The following is a 16,163-nucleotide window of genomic DNA, read 5'->3' on the forward strand; positions in this document are numbered from 1 at the left end:
TGGTAGAGGCTGATGGGATGTAAATGAAACTAATTAAGGAAATGTCAAACATAATTAATAAAACAGGTTTAAGTTGCAAAAATCCTGTCAGTAGAATGAATGGGGAGGAGCACCGCTGGCCCATTGTGGGGAGCACCCTTTCCCCTCGTTCCCCCTTTTCTCCTGGCTTTATTTAGCATCATTCAATTAGACCCTGGAAAGCTACTTGAAGCCCACTCTCCTCCCTAACCTCCTCTAAGCTTGATCCCATGGAGAGGGAGGAATATAAATTTGCCTGTCGGCCTGCAGCTTGAAAAAATTAATCGCCAACTCCTCATCTTTTGCAAGTACTACAGGACATTAACATAACCAATTTGCTTGAACTGCTCACTGCTGCCTAATACCGCATTGGACCAGCTGATAAAGCCAGGGCAGGGTGTTGCTGAGGCTACCTTGTTATTATGAGCATTTTCATAATATCCAAATATTATGGCGGAGTGATTCACAGGCTCCATTTATTATTGATAAGAACAAAGAGAGAGAGAGAGAAAGAGAAAAGAAGAAGAGGGGAGTTGGAAATAACAAAGAGGGTGAGTGCCCTATAATTATGGCAAGCAAATTAGGGTATGTGCTGGAGTCAGTTACATTTGCCTAGGAGTAATGACGCCCAAGACCTTTCCTTTCCCCTGGGATGAGAAAAATAATGGATTCCCTTGCAGTTGCAGATGGGGTAGGAGAATGCTGTCATTGGGACAATGTTTACATAAGTCAGGCTGAGCATGGAGCTCTGAGGCCTGCCTGGAGTGTTTGAGTCAGCTCTAATCATTTCAGCCACTGAAGCATAAGGCCCTCCAAACCCTCCCTGTTCTGGAAGGGATGGGGACTCTAAATGGAGCCAGGGGGAAGATTGTTCTCTGAAAGTCAACAGTGCTTGTGAAGGGCTCTCAGACCAGGAGGGTAACCTTGAAAAGCAGAGGCCGATCTGAGGGCAGTGGACTTGTTCACCCACAGATCTCTGCCTATCACCAATCCAGGTTATTTCTATCCAGTTCCTGTGTGCCTGCCTCTACATGTACAGATATCCGGTATAATGCCAATCCAATCATCAAATGTTAACTGAGCAGCTATACTCACTAGACTCAACTAGAAGTTGAAGAGGACGAAGATGCAGTCCGCAGTCTTAGGATTTTCAGTCAATTTTGAACAAATTAGTTAAATCAAACACAGATATCTTGCTCACTTAAGTTCCATCCTCCCAAAACAAATTATGATAGACATATTGAAGCCCCTAAATCAAAACACCATTTCAAAACAACAACAACAAATTATCGAACACCAGCAACGGCATCGAAATTATGGGCTTACTGTCTGTGAAAAGTTTGTGATCAATATTTGCTGAACTGGTTTCTGGGAAACCCAGTGAACAGAGAGAAGCAGGGGAAGACAGTGAGCAGGGCAGTTCTCAGAGATTCCTGGGCTCAGATCAAAGCCCCGGAGCCCAGCTTGATGAGGATACCGTAGGTCACATCAAAAGAAGGAGATAAACTTGGCATAGAGTGACAACAATCAGGAGGCTGAGGCAGAGTCATGATGAGGTTCAGACAAGCCTGAGCTACATTGTAAAACCCTGACCCAAACACACACACACACACACACACGAGAGAGAGAGAGAGAGAGAGAGAGAGAGAGAGAGAGAGAGAGAGAGAGAGAGGAGGGAAGGAGGAAGAGAGAAAGAAAGAGAGAGGTGGGGAGGGAGGGAAAGAGGGAAGAGGGGGAGGGAAGGAGGGAGGGAGGAAGGGAGAGAGAGAGAGAGAGAGACAGACTCGTACAAGACGGACTGACCAATAGAGAGAGGAGACAGAGATGGGGGAAAGAGATTGTACATATCATAGCAAAAGAATTTTAAAACGATATTATAAAGATAATATTAACAAATGTTACTAATGTGACAGTATGTTCATTGTACTGCTTTTATTCAATTTGTTCTTTCATTTTGAAATTAGCTAAATTCAAGATTTAGGAAACAAATTCCCATTGCTTATGTATTATATAAGATTAATCATGTGACATGATAACAATTATAGCATGACCTGGTTATGTAGGATCAGTTTTGATTTAAACTGATGAATTTAAATAACTGCATATTTAATAAGAATCAGGACAACATCCCAAACTCTCTCAGTAATTATTTTTGTTAAATTTTGTAAAAAAAAAAAGCAGTGTATTTTAAGTAATAAAATGTACAACTAAGTGAAAGATCTGGAAGTTTCCATCATGAAGCATATTTGGAAGCTTTGTGTCTCCACTTGACACTTTCTTGATATCATTAGAGGCAATTACTGTTTAGAATTGTGCATTTCGGTCAATGTTTTCTGCCATTTAGTTTAGAAATATGCATTTGTTCCCTTAAAAATGCATTGTTTCCTTAGGTGATTTTGAAAACTAGAGAAATCTTATATGCAATTGGTAGTTGGATTTTTTCTTCACAATTAAGATATTAGGACCTATTACTTTTCTCCCCATATAAACCTTGGTTAATTGCATTCTCAGTATTGCACTGTTACTGAATGACATAATTACTGATCTGCTCTTTGTTTGATATTTGTGTGGTTTAGTTTCTATTAATCTTAATATGAGCTAAAAAAGAAATAGAAAACTTTGAAATATGACTTGGTGGCTCTCTTCCATGATGCCAAATTGTCTCCCAAAGAGAACCCTTCACTGTAAGGTTAGGAATTCATTTTAGATGAGTTTATATACGTTCTTGCTACTGTCTGGTTTCTATTTTATAATTTTATATATTTATTTTTTCTAATTTTGTATAAAAAGGAGCCTGTTATCATTATGGTTTTTATTGTCTAATTTACACTTGAGGCTGAACTTTGTCCATGTGTGTATTGATCATTCATATTAACTGGTTTGTAAAATTGAATTCATCTTCTGGGAGGTTGATATTTGACTTGTCAATTTTTTGTATGTGTGCATTTGTGTGTTTATGTGATTTCTGTCTTGATATTTTCACTATTTTGATATCTTTGGATGGATCTATAATTCACATTTAAAATAGATCAAATTGATCATTTTTCATATTTGGAGTTCTAAGATGATGTTTAAGTATTGCTATTATATTTTAAAAGTCTAAAATATCCCCCTTTTTTATAATTTATACAATTTGCAGACAATCTCTGACTGACTTCTACACAGAAAATCTCTGACCGACTTTTACATTGTGATGTAGCAATCTATTTTATTCTCTTTATTTAGATAACCAGTTTCTCTGCATTAATTTTGGGAAAGCCTACTTTAATCTGTATGGATTGTCAGTATATATTTGTTCCCTATCACACAAGCACGAAATCACACACATGTCCACCTGCACAGTCATATGCATATATGCACATATACATATACATAAATGTACATACGATGCACATTTATACACATACACACAAAACACAAACTTATTAAAGTTTTCCATATATTTAGTTTTATTTATATATTTATGAATTTGTTCATTACAAAGGACCTTAAACAGTATAGTTGCATGCAATATTTGAAAATGTATGTCCGTGGCTCTTTCACAGACAGATGACATATGCAAAGAGGGTCATGAATAACTAAAAAAAAATTAAAATCTGCATCCCTTCTCACAGTCTGGATAAAAATGAACTAAAAGTGCAATACTTTAATTAAAGACCCGAAACTGAAAAAATTCTGAAAGAAAATACACGAGAAATGGTTATGAGAGATTGGAAGCGTTGCTCATTGTGAATGGGAACGTACATGGCAGTCTTTAGGGGTTCATTTTGGTTTCTTTTTTTTAAAAAAATTATTTATTTATTAAGGATTTCTGAGTTACACGTAGAATTAGCATGTAGCCCATTCACTTCATTCCTAGGTATGTGCTCAACTGTATCCACACAACATGTCCAACTGCCCTTTACTATCCATGATTCTAACATACCCCGACATGGGACCCAAAATCTACATGCACCTAAATCTCTTTGTAAAGATTCAGTATTTGCATAAAACCTATGCACCCTCTGATATATGTTCTGAATAACATCTACCTTGCTTCTATTGCCTAATGGAGAATAAATTCTAGGTTGCTAATTGTTATTATGTGTTATTTATAGAGTAAGGATGAATCAAGCTGTTTCTAGTGCATCCCTGTAATCCTGGTTATTCAGGAGACTGAGGCCAAGAGGTTTCTGATCCAGGAGTTTATGGCTGTTCTGGGCAGAACAGCAGTTAAAATCTCTTACCAATAAAAGAAAAATTATTGTGGGATCAAAATGTTTGCACATGTACAATACTTGTGCAACTAGGCAGTTTGGATGCTCACTTTACTAAACCTGGATGGAGGTGGGCGGTCCTTGGACTTCCCACAGGTCAGGGAACCCTGATTACTCTTCGAGCTGATGAAGGAGGGGGACTGGATCGGGGGAGGGGTAGGGAAATGGGAGGCGGTGGTGGGGAAGAGGCAGAAATCTTTAATAAATAAATAAATTTAAAAAATAAAAAAAGGAAAAAAAATTACCTATAGTTTGTTGTATCAGTAGATGTGGAATCCATGGATTCAAAGGGCCACTGAACAATAGTGCTAAATAGTAGCATAATCTATAACACCCAGATAGTAGGAGTAACCAAAATGTCAACCTGTTGATTACAGGATTAAGGGCATGTGATATAGCCACCCAATAGAATATTATTGGGCCATGCAGAAAAAATGCAATACAGACACAGGCAACATTGCAGTTGGCACTTGAAAACACCCTGCTGAACAAGAGAAACCACGCATGAAAGATTATATTTTGTGTCCCTTGTATGGCTAAAAATGCTCTGAGCTGGCAAAGCCATAGATATAGACAGCAGATGAGTTAAAGGGGGACGAGTGGGAACTGCTAATGTGACCTGGTGTGACTGCACAGCAGCGAGCAGGGGGCAGCATTGCCACTGCACTGGGCAACGTTGTGAAATGGAGAGGCAATGATAGTTACGGACCAATCAAGAGTAAGAGGCAAAGTAGCATCTGATGATGTGTTCATTGGGCGTCCTCCTCTTGATTCATCCCATCCCCAAGATTCTCTAGATAGTAAGCATATGACCTTTTGATTTTCTATACAAACCACTGATTCATTTTGATTTCTTGACTCATTTGAAGCGATTGGATTTAATTTTGTGGTTGGCAGTTTAAGTTAGGCTATCTTAAGTTTTTAGTGAATGTGAGTAGAGTTGATATCTCTCTTATGATTTTCCTAATGTTATCTCTCTTTTTTTTAACTTACAGTGTCTTTAATATCATTTGATAGCTTTTTATAAATTCTTTAGTAAGCATTGGGCAATATTTCCAAGGTTCTTTGTGTCTTTTGTTGTCTTTTGGCTGCTTTTTCCACTGTATAAAAATGGTCAAACTACAACTGAGGTATGTGTGTTGACTTAGTGACTGTGGATATTAAATGGCTTGTGATTTTTGGTAATTCTCTGCAGACGTTAACTGTAAGATTTTACATGATGGAGAATGAAAAGATTTTAGCTGAGCCACTGTACTTTTGATTTTGATTTCCTTCCTTCCTTCCTTCCTTCCTTCCTTCCTTCCTTCCTTCCTTCCTTCCTTCCTTCCTTTCTTTCTTTCTCTCTTTTTTTTTGAGACAAGATTTCTTTGTAGCTTTTGTGCCTGTCCCGGAGCTAGCTCTTGTAGACCAGGTTGGCCTCGAACTCCCAGAGTTCCGTCTGCCTCTGCCTCTCGAGTGCTGGGGCATGCGCCATCACTGCTCGGCTGATTTTGATGTTCTTAACATCGCAGTTGCTGGGATCATTTCAATACTGATTAGAAAGAGCAGTAGAAGACATCCGAATGAAACTTTGCGCAAGAAATAATTTATTAATTTACCAATACATACTATGTAAGAAGATGTATCCATAGCTATAAAGAAGTTTTACCTGATTCATCATTTATTAAAAGAATGACTAAGTTTCTTCCTTGATGAACATGGCCAATTTCTTTTTATTCTGCTGTTTACAAATATATTGAATAGCATGCCTTTCTTTCCTAGGTTACGGAAGGATCTCCTAAGCTAACACGGACAGATTTGAATTTGAGTTCTAGTTCTTCTTGCATTTAGCAAGCTCTTAGGGACGTGGGACTGGGAATGTAATTAGGTCTGGATGGAGGCACTGCCTTCAGAAGACATTAAAATCCTTCTCATGAGACATGAGTTAGTATCCAGAAGAGACTTGCTATACAAGGACACCCATAGCCACTCCCTGGTCACTCTGTCTTCCCGTCCGGGTATGTGATCACCTCATATATACTCCTGGGGTTATGGCATTCTGTATAGACACATACTCTAAGTGTCTCATCAGAGCCAAACTGTGCTAGTAGACTTGTTTCCTGAACCTTCCTAACTGTGAGCTAAGTAAGTCTTTGTTTTAAAACAGCCTCAAATACTTTGTTATACAAACAAGATGGAGTAGGACACTGTCTTTGTTAATTTTCTCATTGTCGTGACCGTAAGAAAAAAAAAAAAGATTTATCTTGGATCACATTTATTTAAGGGGGAAGCATTTCAGCACAATGGGAAAAGCATGCTGAGTGCGTCTTGCTCCTATCTTAGTAGACCAGGAAGCAGGAAGAGGAGGATGCCCCCTTTTTTATCCTTTTCACTCCTTTGGGGACTCTGGTGATGGGGAACATGCTGGTGACACTTAGGGGGGTCCTTCTCCCATCTGTCAGTCCTGTTGGATGGAACTCTCCCAGACACACCCAAAGAACCCCCACCTCACATCCCAGTAAACAGAGTTAACACAACCCACACTGACACCAGAAACTGGCAGCTGTCACCTCCATCAAGGCCATTGGCACGTGGTGGCTTCTTTCCTAGTGTGTCAGCTCAGAAGTTCAAAAACTGCGTTTTTCTGGATTTTGAAGTTTAAATATCCAAGGTTCCTCTATGGAACATTCAGAGAGACACACTGCATTTTTCTTTGCTAAACAGGAGAGCGCTTAGACTAGACTTGAAGTAACTCCGCCGAAGGAAAACCTGCCTCTAATGGGAACTGAGGGACCCGGGGTTAACACTAACTACGTCCTATGTTTGGCTGTCAACGCGGACTATTTTCCAGTGGAGTTTTATGGAGCAGAATTGCAGTTTAATAAGAGGCTCATTTGCAGGTACACTTCCCACCCACTGAAAAGCTGCCTCGGCTTTCTAAGAGTCTGATGGGAGTCCCGCGGAGGCAGAGCCCTCTGTTAGCAGCTTACCTTAATGGAAATGAATTGCATCCATTGCCATACTCTTACTATGCATTACTGGGTTAGTGTAAGCTGGATAAAGACTTACTTTTTTTCACTGCCAGACGCCTGCTTCGTTTTAGCTCTTTGAGGGTATGCATAAATTGTACATTTGGGATATGTCCCTCCTTTTTTAATAAATACAGCTTTGGGTAGTATTGAACGATAACTTAAAATCAGCTGTTTAACTTTTATTTGCGGTGAAATAAATCTTAAAACATTCCATTATACATCCTGTTCTTTGTTTAAATCTGTCTTGTCTCAGCATCGTCTTACCTGAATGATGAAGTGAATACACATGCACAAACACACATACGTATCCACACTCAGAAGTATACATACAAACATTTACCAACATACATACATACCTAAACACATACACACATACATAAATATACACACATATATGCATATACATTAAAAAATCACACAAAGGTAAATGAGTTAGATGTTTACCTAGCGCATAGTAAAAATAAATACTATTGCTTTTTTTTTTTTTTGTTTTTTGGGTTTTTTTTTTTTTTTGTTGCTCCTTGGGGCTAGTTGAGTTGCTTCAGTAATTTCATCTCCAGCATCATTTCCTCCTCCAGGCAGCTTGTCTCTGTGAGTGTCCTCCAGTTTGGTGAGGCAGGCATTGAGTGACTAACTAGATGCAGAGGGGGCTGAGCAGGATGAACTCATCTCTGGGCTTTTTCCTCATGTAAATCTTAAACTCCTGATCTGTCTGAACGATTTCTCTCTGGGGCCTTCTGTCTCTGTCTCTACTTCTGCTAATTTGGAGTCACGTGATGCTCATCTGAGTTGAAACTCACTGCGGAACACATGGCCAGTGAACGGAGGAACCAACAATCTCACGAACGTTTTTCGTATTCTAAGTTTTATTTTCTATGTTCAGTAGCATATTGTATTTTCCTCGTGATTATGGCATAATGTTGTTGAACACTAAACACAATGATTGAGTTTATGAATTAAAATAGAAAAATAATCTGTGAGGGAATGCAGTGTGTGGAAGGAAATCCCTCCAAAGAAGCCTGGAAGGCACCTCCCAGGCTTCCCAGCCCTGGCTTCTTCTACTTCTACATTGCTGTTCTTGTTGCTATAAGAAGTACCCCTACAAAAGCAATGTAGGAAAGGAGGGGTTTCTTTTGGTTACCACTGGAAGCTATAGTCCAACAGGGTTCCAGCATCAGGGGTCTGAGGCAGCAGGTCACAGGGCTTCAGCAGTCAGGAACTAGAAAGTGATAATCAGCTTCAGCTGCCTTCCTCCTGTCAGCTCACTCCAGGACCTAGGGACCGGCGCTGCGCACAATGGGTAGATCTGACTTCAATTAACCTAACGAAGAAAATGCCCTACTCTGTGACTCTGTTGTCAGACATGGCCTGATGTAGGAATCAAACCCACCAAAGGAAAAAAAAAAATTCGTGAGGAGATATTCCGCAGTGTGAAGTAGTTAGGACCTGAGTTCTGATTCTCAACACCCATGTAAAAAGCCAGAACTGATAACGTAGGCTAGCAGCCCAGCTGTAGGGCAAAAAGAAGGCAAGATCCTTGGTGATAAAACAAGAAGATCAGGTTTAGCGAGAGACTGTCTCAAAGCATGAGGTGAAAAGAAATAGAGGAAGACACTGATGTTGATGTCTGGCTTCTTCATGGACCCTGCGTGAGTGTACCTGGGAGGGGAGGGGAGGGGAGGAGGAGAGGGAGGGAATGGAGAGGGGGGGAAGGAGAGAGAGAAGGAGGGAGAAAGGGAGGGGGGGAGGAAAAACGGAATTGCCTGGTTTAAGTAGTATTTCACCTACCTTCAACATTTACGCCATGACAAACCAGAAAGAGAGCACACAGCTCACCAATGGCTTTGAATTTTCAGGAAACAAGACCGACAGTGGTGTACCTCCCAGACTCTACCATGGAATCTGACTGTGACCCGTGTTCACAGAGAAAGAAGGGCAGGGTACAGAATCATGGGAACTCTCTGTCTTTCTCTCTCTGCCTCTCCTTTTCCCTGGCCACCTCCCTCTTTCTCTCCCTGTCTCTTCTTGGCCTTCATTCTAATTAGCCCACCCCCCCATTGTTCCCCTCCCCTTCCTTTCTGTCATCTCCCTTTCAGAGTATCACTTGCCCAGAGAAAAGAGGCTGCGACTCATCCTATTTAGAAAGTGAGTGTCCCACTAGGGGTGACAAGTCTTTTCTTTTTTTTTTTTTTTTTGAGGTCATTTATCTAATTGCTCTTTGCAGATAAGAATTAATTAGCCCGATGATTTTTCTTCGTTTTTGGATGGGTTTCCCCACCTGAAGAGAAGAAATTCCTTGGTGTCAGTGATTAATTGCCCAGCCAGAAGCACACCGCCTTGCATTTGTAATAAATGCCGGCTGACTCCTCAGGTCACATTAAGAAGCAGGCAGGTTGGGCTGTAATGTACAGCATTATAAAGCACTTGTATAAATAGGGGCAGAAGCATGCGATTGTGATTAAATATTTTAATACATCACACGGTGAAAGCTTTTCGGGATATTGAAAGCAAGGGCCACCACTTAGGGCAGCTCTTCTCTTCCAGTCAAGAGGCACAAAAACATCTTAGGATCAATGATAGAAGGTAGCGTTTCGAGGTAGAATTTGTCTGACATGACCACAGTGAGCCACGTTGGTTTGGTTCCCCCTTTCTAGCTGTCTCTCACTCTTTGCGTAAGGACCACCTACGGGTCTTAGCAAGCGTATTCACATTCAACATCACGTTTACTTCGAGGATAAAAGGCAGTAAGTTACCATTTGGCTTAATTTCAGATAAGTTTCTTTGCTTTTGAGTATGCTGACGTTTTGCAGTATTGTGTGTAAGAGGCCCCCAGACCTCAAAGGAAAGCTATTTCTGTTTAGGGATGAGGAAAAAAAAATGTGTTAAGTTTCTGGAAGTGTGTAATATGTCTGCACAGAACAAACTAGCTTGAAGGAGAATCCAGAGTCAGTGCTTCCCTGCACAGCATAGCTGAAGACCAGTCAGGATTTGGGGAGAATTGTAGGAGATACTCATCGTGTTTTTCGTGTTTATTTCACATTCCATAGGGAAAGGTTCCTTACAGTTACTTTAAGTACAAAGGTGACAATCGCAGAAACAACCCGTGTTTTATCAAAGATCACACTGAGCAACGAGTAGAAGATGCAAAAACAGAAAAAATTCTTCTGATTCCCAAGCCAAGTTCTTTTCACAAATATATATTTTTATCTAGATATTATCTAGATATATAATATGTATTATATACGTAACATTTTATTTGTAAAAATAAAAAATATTATATATACTTATAAATATATTATTATTAATATATACAACATATTATATATTTTATTTATTGATATTACATATTTTATATACTATTGTATTTAAAATAAATACTCATGAATAAGGACTCATTTAATTGCATATGAGGGCAAATAAGATAGCTGTCAAAAACTTGCTGGGATTACAAAGACAGATGACCTGAATGAAAATATTTGAATCAAATGATTTTCACAAAAGCCAGTAGTTTTTGCTCTTTTTTTTTTTTTCCAAAAAAGGCTGATCTATGAACTGGATTAGTAAAAAGTGCATTTTCTTCCAAAAAAAAAAAAAGAGGTGAATGTTAGGGCATTTATTCTTTCTTCTCTGTTATTGCTTAAAGGAATCAAATCTAATGAAGCTCATGCACCCTAGGCAAGGCAGCACAAACATGACTGAGAAGTTTGTGTGATTACTGAATAATTTCATAGTCTACATTTTTGTGTTCTATGGTTTTATTTTTTTTCTACTTTCCTGCTTGCTAAGGCAAAAAGACAGGCACATAGTAGGTCCTTCATAAGTGTCTATTTGGGAAAGAAGCAAATGTTGTGGGAATGTATTAGGTACCATAAATTCCCAGGTAGACCCTTGAGTGACCTGCCACCTTATCCATCTCTTGTCTTCTTTGCTCCTAAACTACTTATTAACGGAATCATTGCTCCTTAGAGCTTTTAGACTCCCAATTTTACTGACTGCTTGCTTTGTTAGGGGCAGTGGTATTGGTACTTGCTGACCTTCTTATTTGGCACAACAGAGCTGGGACGTTCTTCTGTGTTACAAAGTCTTAGCTATTCCTTCTCATGTGACTGGGGCTGCATTAGGAAGACTTCCCAAGCCACTTGCTGGATGTCCTGTTCATCTGCTGTATGAGTCCCCTCACAGGCACTGGTTAGTGATAAAGGAAGGCACTTTCCTCTTCAGCCTCCTGGGAAGAGTTCTTTTTTTTAAATATTTATTTATTTATTTATTATGTATACAATATTCTGTCTTTATGTCTGCAGGCCAGAAGAGGACACCAGACCTCATTATAGATGGTTGTGAGCCACCATGTGGTTGCTGGGAATTGAACTCAGGACCTTTGGAAGAGCAGGCAGTGCTCTTAACCACTGAGCCATCTCTCCAGCCCCGAGTTCTTTTTTTTTTTTAACATTTATTTATTTTTTTAATTCATTTTACATTTCAACCAAGGTTCTCCCTTTGGCCCATCAAGATCCTCTGGGCTCATCTTTTCCACTGATCTATCACACTGCCACCTTCAGATCCTGGTTCTCCAGTCCCAACTCCTGTTTGAACTTAGTCTTCATACATTTTCCTACTCCTGAGTCTTTGGTCTCCTGATGTGATGCAATAGACCAATGAAAGTTGATGTGAGGGTAACGGTTAACGCCGATTGTGCAATAGGAATGCAAACCTCTGGGTGGGTCTTTGAGGGTCTTTTCAAGAGGACTAAGTCACCATGTCCCTGACCTAGAGAATGAGTTAACCCCTTGAGAGATCTATAATATGAGCACATTGTTGGGAGAAAGGTATGAGGTGAGGTGGGGGTGGGTATTAAAGAAGAAATGGAATCACAGAGACTATATATATGTTCCTCTGTCCACTCCCTGTACACACCTCTCTGCTTCCTGGCTGCCGTGAACCGAGTTGTCCTGCTCTATTGTATCCCTCCAGGCATGGTGACCTAACAGGCCTGAGAACACACACAAAAATATAAATTGTTTCTGCTTGCAGGGTTGTTTCTGCCAGGTGCTTTGTTAGAACACATCTGTAAACATTAGCAAGGTGGCGAGCACCTAGAATTTGCCAGAGGCTGTGAAGGAGGGGCATCCCACACTTGGCTTTTCAGAGAAAATCTTTTCCAATTAGGCAAATCTTCTAGGTCGTTATTTTCCAAACAAAATTTTAGCCAGTCAGCTACCAGTTATTAACAACAAGCCTCTCAGTGATAGAATATTGTAAAATATGTGTTTGTATATAAAATATTTATAAAGTGTATATTTACATGATACTATACAAATAAAATGATGTATATTAATACTCATGAAATAGTAACACATTATGAAGCGAAGCATAGTGCATTTCATAAAGCAACATAATAGAGTATTAATAATAGGCAAATTTTTATTACCTATAATAGTTGATGAATATTTTAAATGATAAGACATGTATTAATAAATACATATATTGATATTACATGCATGTTAAATAATTTAGAAATATTTGTGTTATAAGCAGATATACATATCAGAATTGCATAGATAATATAATTATGTATATAGTGATTTAATATGCATAACCATGCTGAATAACTAGCATACATATTCTATGTATGTAATATACATATAAACACACATATGTGTAACTATATGGACATGTGTTCAATATCTATACATAAATTACTGTTTTTTAATTATTTAATTAATTAATTTTAAACAATCTTCTCTTGTTTTACATAGCAATCTCAGTTTCCACTCCCTCTCCTTTTCCTGTTCTCCCCATCTTTGCCCCCCCCCACCCAACCACTCCTCAGAGAAGGTAAGACTTCCAATGTGAAGTCAACAAAGTCTGGCATATCACTTTGAGGCAGGACCAAGACTCACCCCCATGTATCTAGGCTGAGTAAGGTATCCCTTCAAAGAGAATATGCTTCAAAAAGCCAGTTCAAGTAATAGGGATAAGTACTGGTCACTGCCAGTGACCCTATAGACTGTCCCTGCAACACAACTGTCACCCGTATTCAAGGGCCTAGTTTGGTCCTATGCAGGTTCCCCCACTATCGATTCAGAGTCAGTGAGTTCCCACTAGCTCAGTTCACTTGCTTCTGTGGGTATCCCCATCATGGTCCTGATAAAAGAAATAAATTACTATTTCTGTGTATTCATACCCATGTCCACAGTTTTAATTCAATACAATAGTTCTTTCTGGTCTTCTGCCTTTTCCATGGTCATCAATACCTGCTCTGATACTAAGAAACTCATCTCCATTACTTTCAATATATACATATATTTGTTTATTTGCCTACTTAATACAATCCCTCATTTAACATACCAGGTCTCTCATCTCTGGTGGCTAGTAAGTCTTATAATCGCCAGTGTTCCTCATGTGGCTGTTTCCCTCAACCTTTGCATCTAACTCAACCACCATGTTCAACACTGAATGGGAGAGAGTGAAGGGGAAAAGAGAGTGAGCAGGGTAGGTAAAGGGGGAGAGAAGCACAGAGAGAGGGATGCAAAGGCAAGGAAAAATGGAAAGAAGAAAGCAGAATAAAAAGGATTGTCTGTTTTATAAAATACCATACACATGAGTCACAGAAAAGAAATGAAATAGCTAAAAAAAAAAAAAAAAAAAAAGGAAACCACAGGCTTAGCTCACTAAATTCAATGGAGGTGAAAATGGTTCTCTCAAATTACTGTAAAGTTTGCTAAATGTTTTCTCTCTGTTTCAGGATTTATTCCACTGCAAATAGGTACTGCACACAACATGGGAAATAAAGAACTGGAATTGTCAAAATTACTTGTGTATTTCCAGACCCAAACAAACCTTTATGTTCATTACATTATTTTCTGTCAGTCAAATTCACTCATTTTCCATGTGGGTGGTATTTGCAAAAAGAAGCTCTGAGTTATCATAACAAGGAAAGCCTGGAAATTACTAACTGCACAGGAAAAAATGTTGCAGCAGATCATTGCATTTTCAGAGATGGATAAGTTCCTATTTTATGAAGTTCTTTGTGTATATGAAATAAAACTGAACATCTTTTCAAAATCTGTCTTTCTCTCCTAATAAGAGTCTGCATCCTCACCCTTGACTTAAATGTGTTTGTTCTCCCATGCAGAGCTGGCTCATAACTTTAACAGTTTCTTGATTCAGATTTATTATTAGTTTTATTTATGTGTATAAGAGTGTCTGTGTGAGTCTATGCCCCATGTCTGGTAGTGTGAAGTCAGAAGAGAGAATCTATTCCCCTGCGATGGAAGCTACAGGTGTCTCCACATCATCTCATTTGGGTTCTGGGATGTGAAGGACAGAGCTGCAAGCTGGTGACAACATCCACCAGACCTCATTTTGCTATCCTTTTTAAATAAAGATTTACAATTTGATTGGTATAACATTTTTTTAAAAAAAATCATACCCATAATTTTGCAATTCAAAAGTATTTTATTGTTTTTCCTTTATCTTCAAACATAAGCTAAATGGTGTTTTTATTTGGCTAATTTTCAGCTTGTCCATTTCAACTGTGTTGTTTCTTACCTTCTTTATCCCTCTCTTCTGCCTCCAAATTGTAAGATTATTCTGAATTCTCCTCCTATTCTACCATCTAAATCCTGTCAGTGTATTTTTGTAGCCATTTTTTTTTTGATGTTACTTAAGAGGCTTCAGGTTGCTCTTAATTTCATTTCTAAATGTCAAATCAATTGTTGGATAATCTATCTTTCCCTCTGCTGAGAAATACAAGCTTTGCGAGACCTACAGTCTGTACGCATGTGGGCAGCTCTCCTGAATTTCTATCGTTCTCTGATGATGTATCAGTTGCTCCTCCCAGCCCAGGCACACCGTTTTAATTACTTAGAGGTTTAGCTTAAATTTCCATATCTGGCAAAGCAATCTTCTTCCATTATTCTTACTCAATAGTGTTTCTGCCTGTTTCCATGAATTTATTCTTTTTTTTTTTTTTTTTTTTTTTTTTGGTTTTTTGAAACAGGGTTTCTCTGTGGTTTTGGAGCCTGTCCTGGAACTAGCTCTTGTAGACCAGGCTGGTCTCGAACTCACAAAGACCCGCCTGCCTCTGCCTCCCAAGTGCTGGGATTAAAGGCGTGCGCCACCACCGCCCGGCTTCCATGAATTTATTCTTCCATATAAAAGTTATTATCAGATTGTCACGGTTTTTAAAAAAAAACACACATTAGGGTTTTCACGTGAGTGGCACAGCATTAAGAAGATGACTTGAGGGAAATTGACATTTTTTTTAAAACTTTTGCTTATTTCATCCAAGACAGAAGTTTCTTCTCTGTTATTCACTGCGGGGTCAGTGAAAAGTTTTTTTTTTCCTATTCAGTAGACTGTTGTTTTGTCTTATCAACTATGTCTTTTGCCTTATAGAAGCTTCCCAGTATCAGAAAGTTTCATTTATTTATTGTTGCTCTCAGTGTCTGTGCTACTGGTCTTATATTTAGGAAGCAGTCTTCTGTGCCCATGAGTTTAAGTGTACTTCGCCCTTTCTCTTCTATGAGGTTCAGTGTGGTTGGTTTTATGTTTGTGGTCTTTGATCTATTTGAACTTGAGTTTTGTGGATGGGAATAGATATGGATCTATTTGCCTTCTTGTATATGTTGACATCCAGTTATTCCAGGAACATTTGTTGAAGATGCCTTCTTTTTCCCATTGTACAATATTGGCTTCTTTGTTAAAAAATCAAATGTTCATAGGTGTGTAGATAATATCCAAATTATAGACATTTGTTCCTGGGACTTCAAATTACAGGCAATTTGTTCACTTTATAGCAATAAAGCTATATGCTTTGTGAGCACACATGTCACTGATAATTCCGAGCACAGCATGGTGTTTACATATTAAAGGG

Source organism: Microtus ochrogaster, chromosome 22, assembly GCF_000317375.1.
Source record: "Microtus ochrogaster isolate Prairie Vole_2 chromosome 22, MicOch1.0, whole genome shotgun sequence".
Lineage (NCBI taxonomy): Eukaryota > Metazoa > Chordata > Mammalia > Rodentia > Cricetidae > Microtus > Microtus ochrogaster.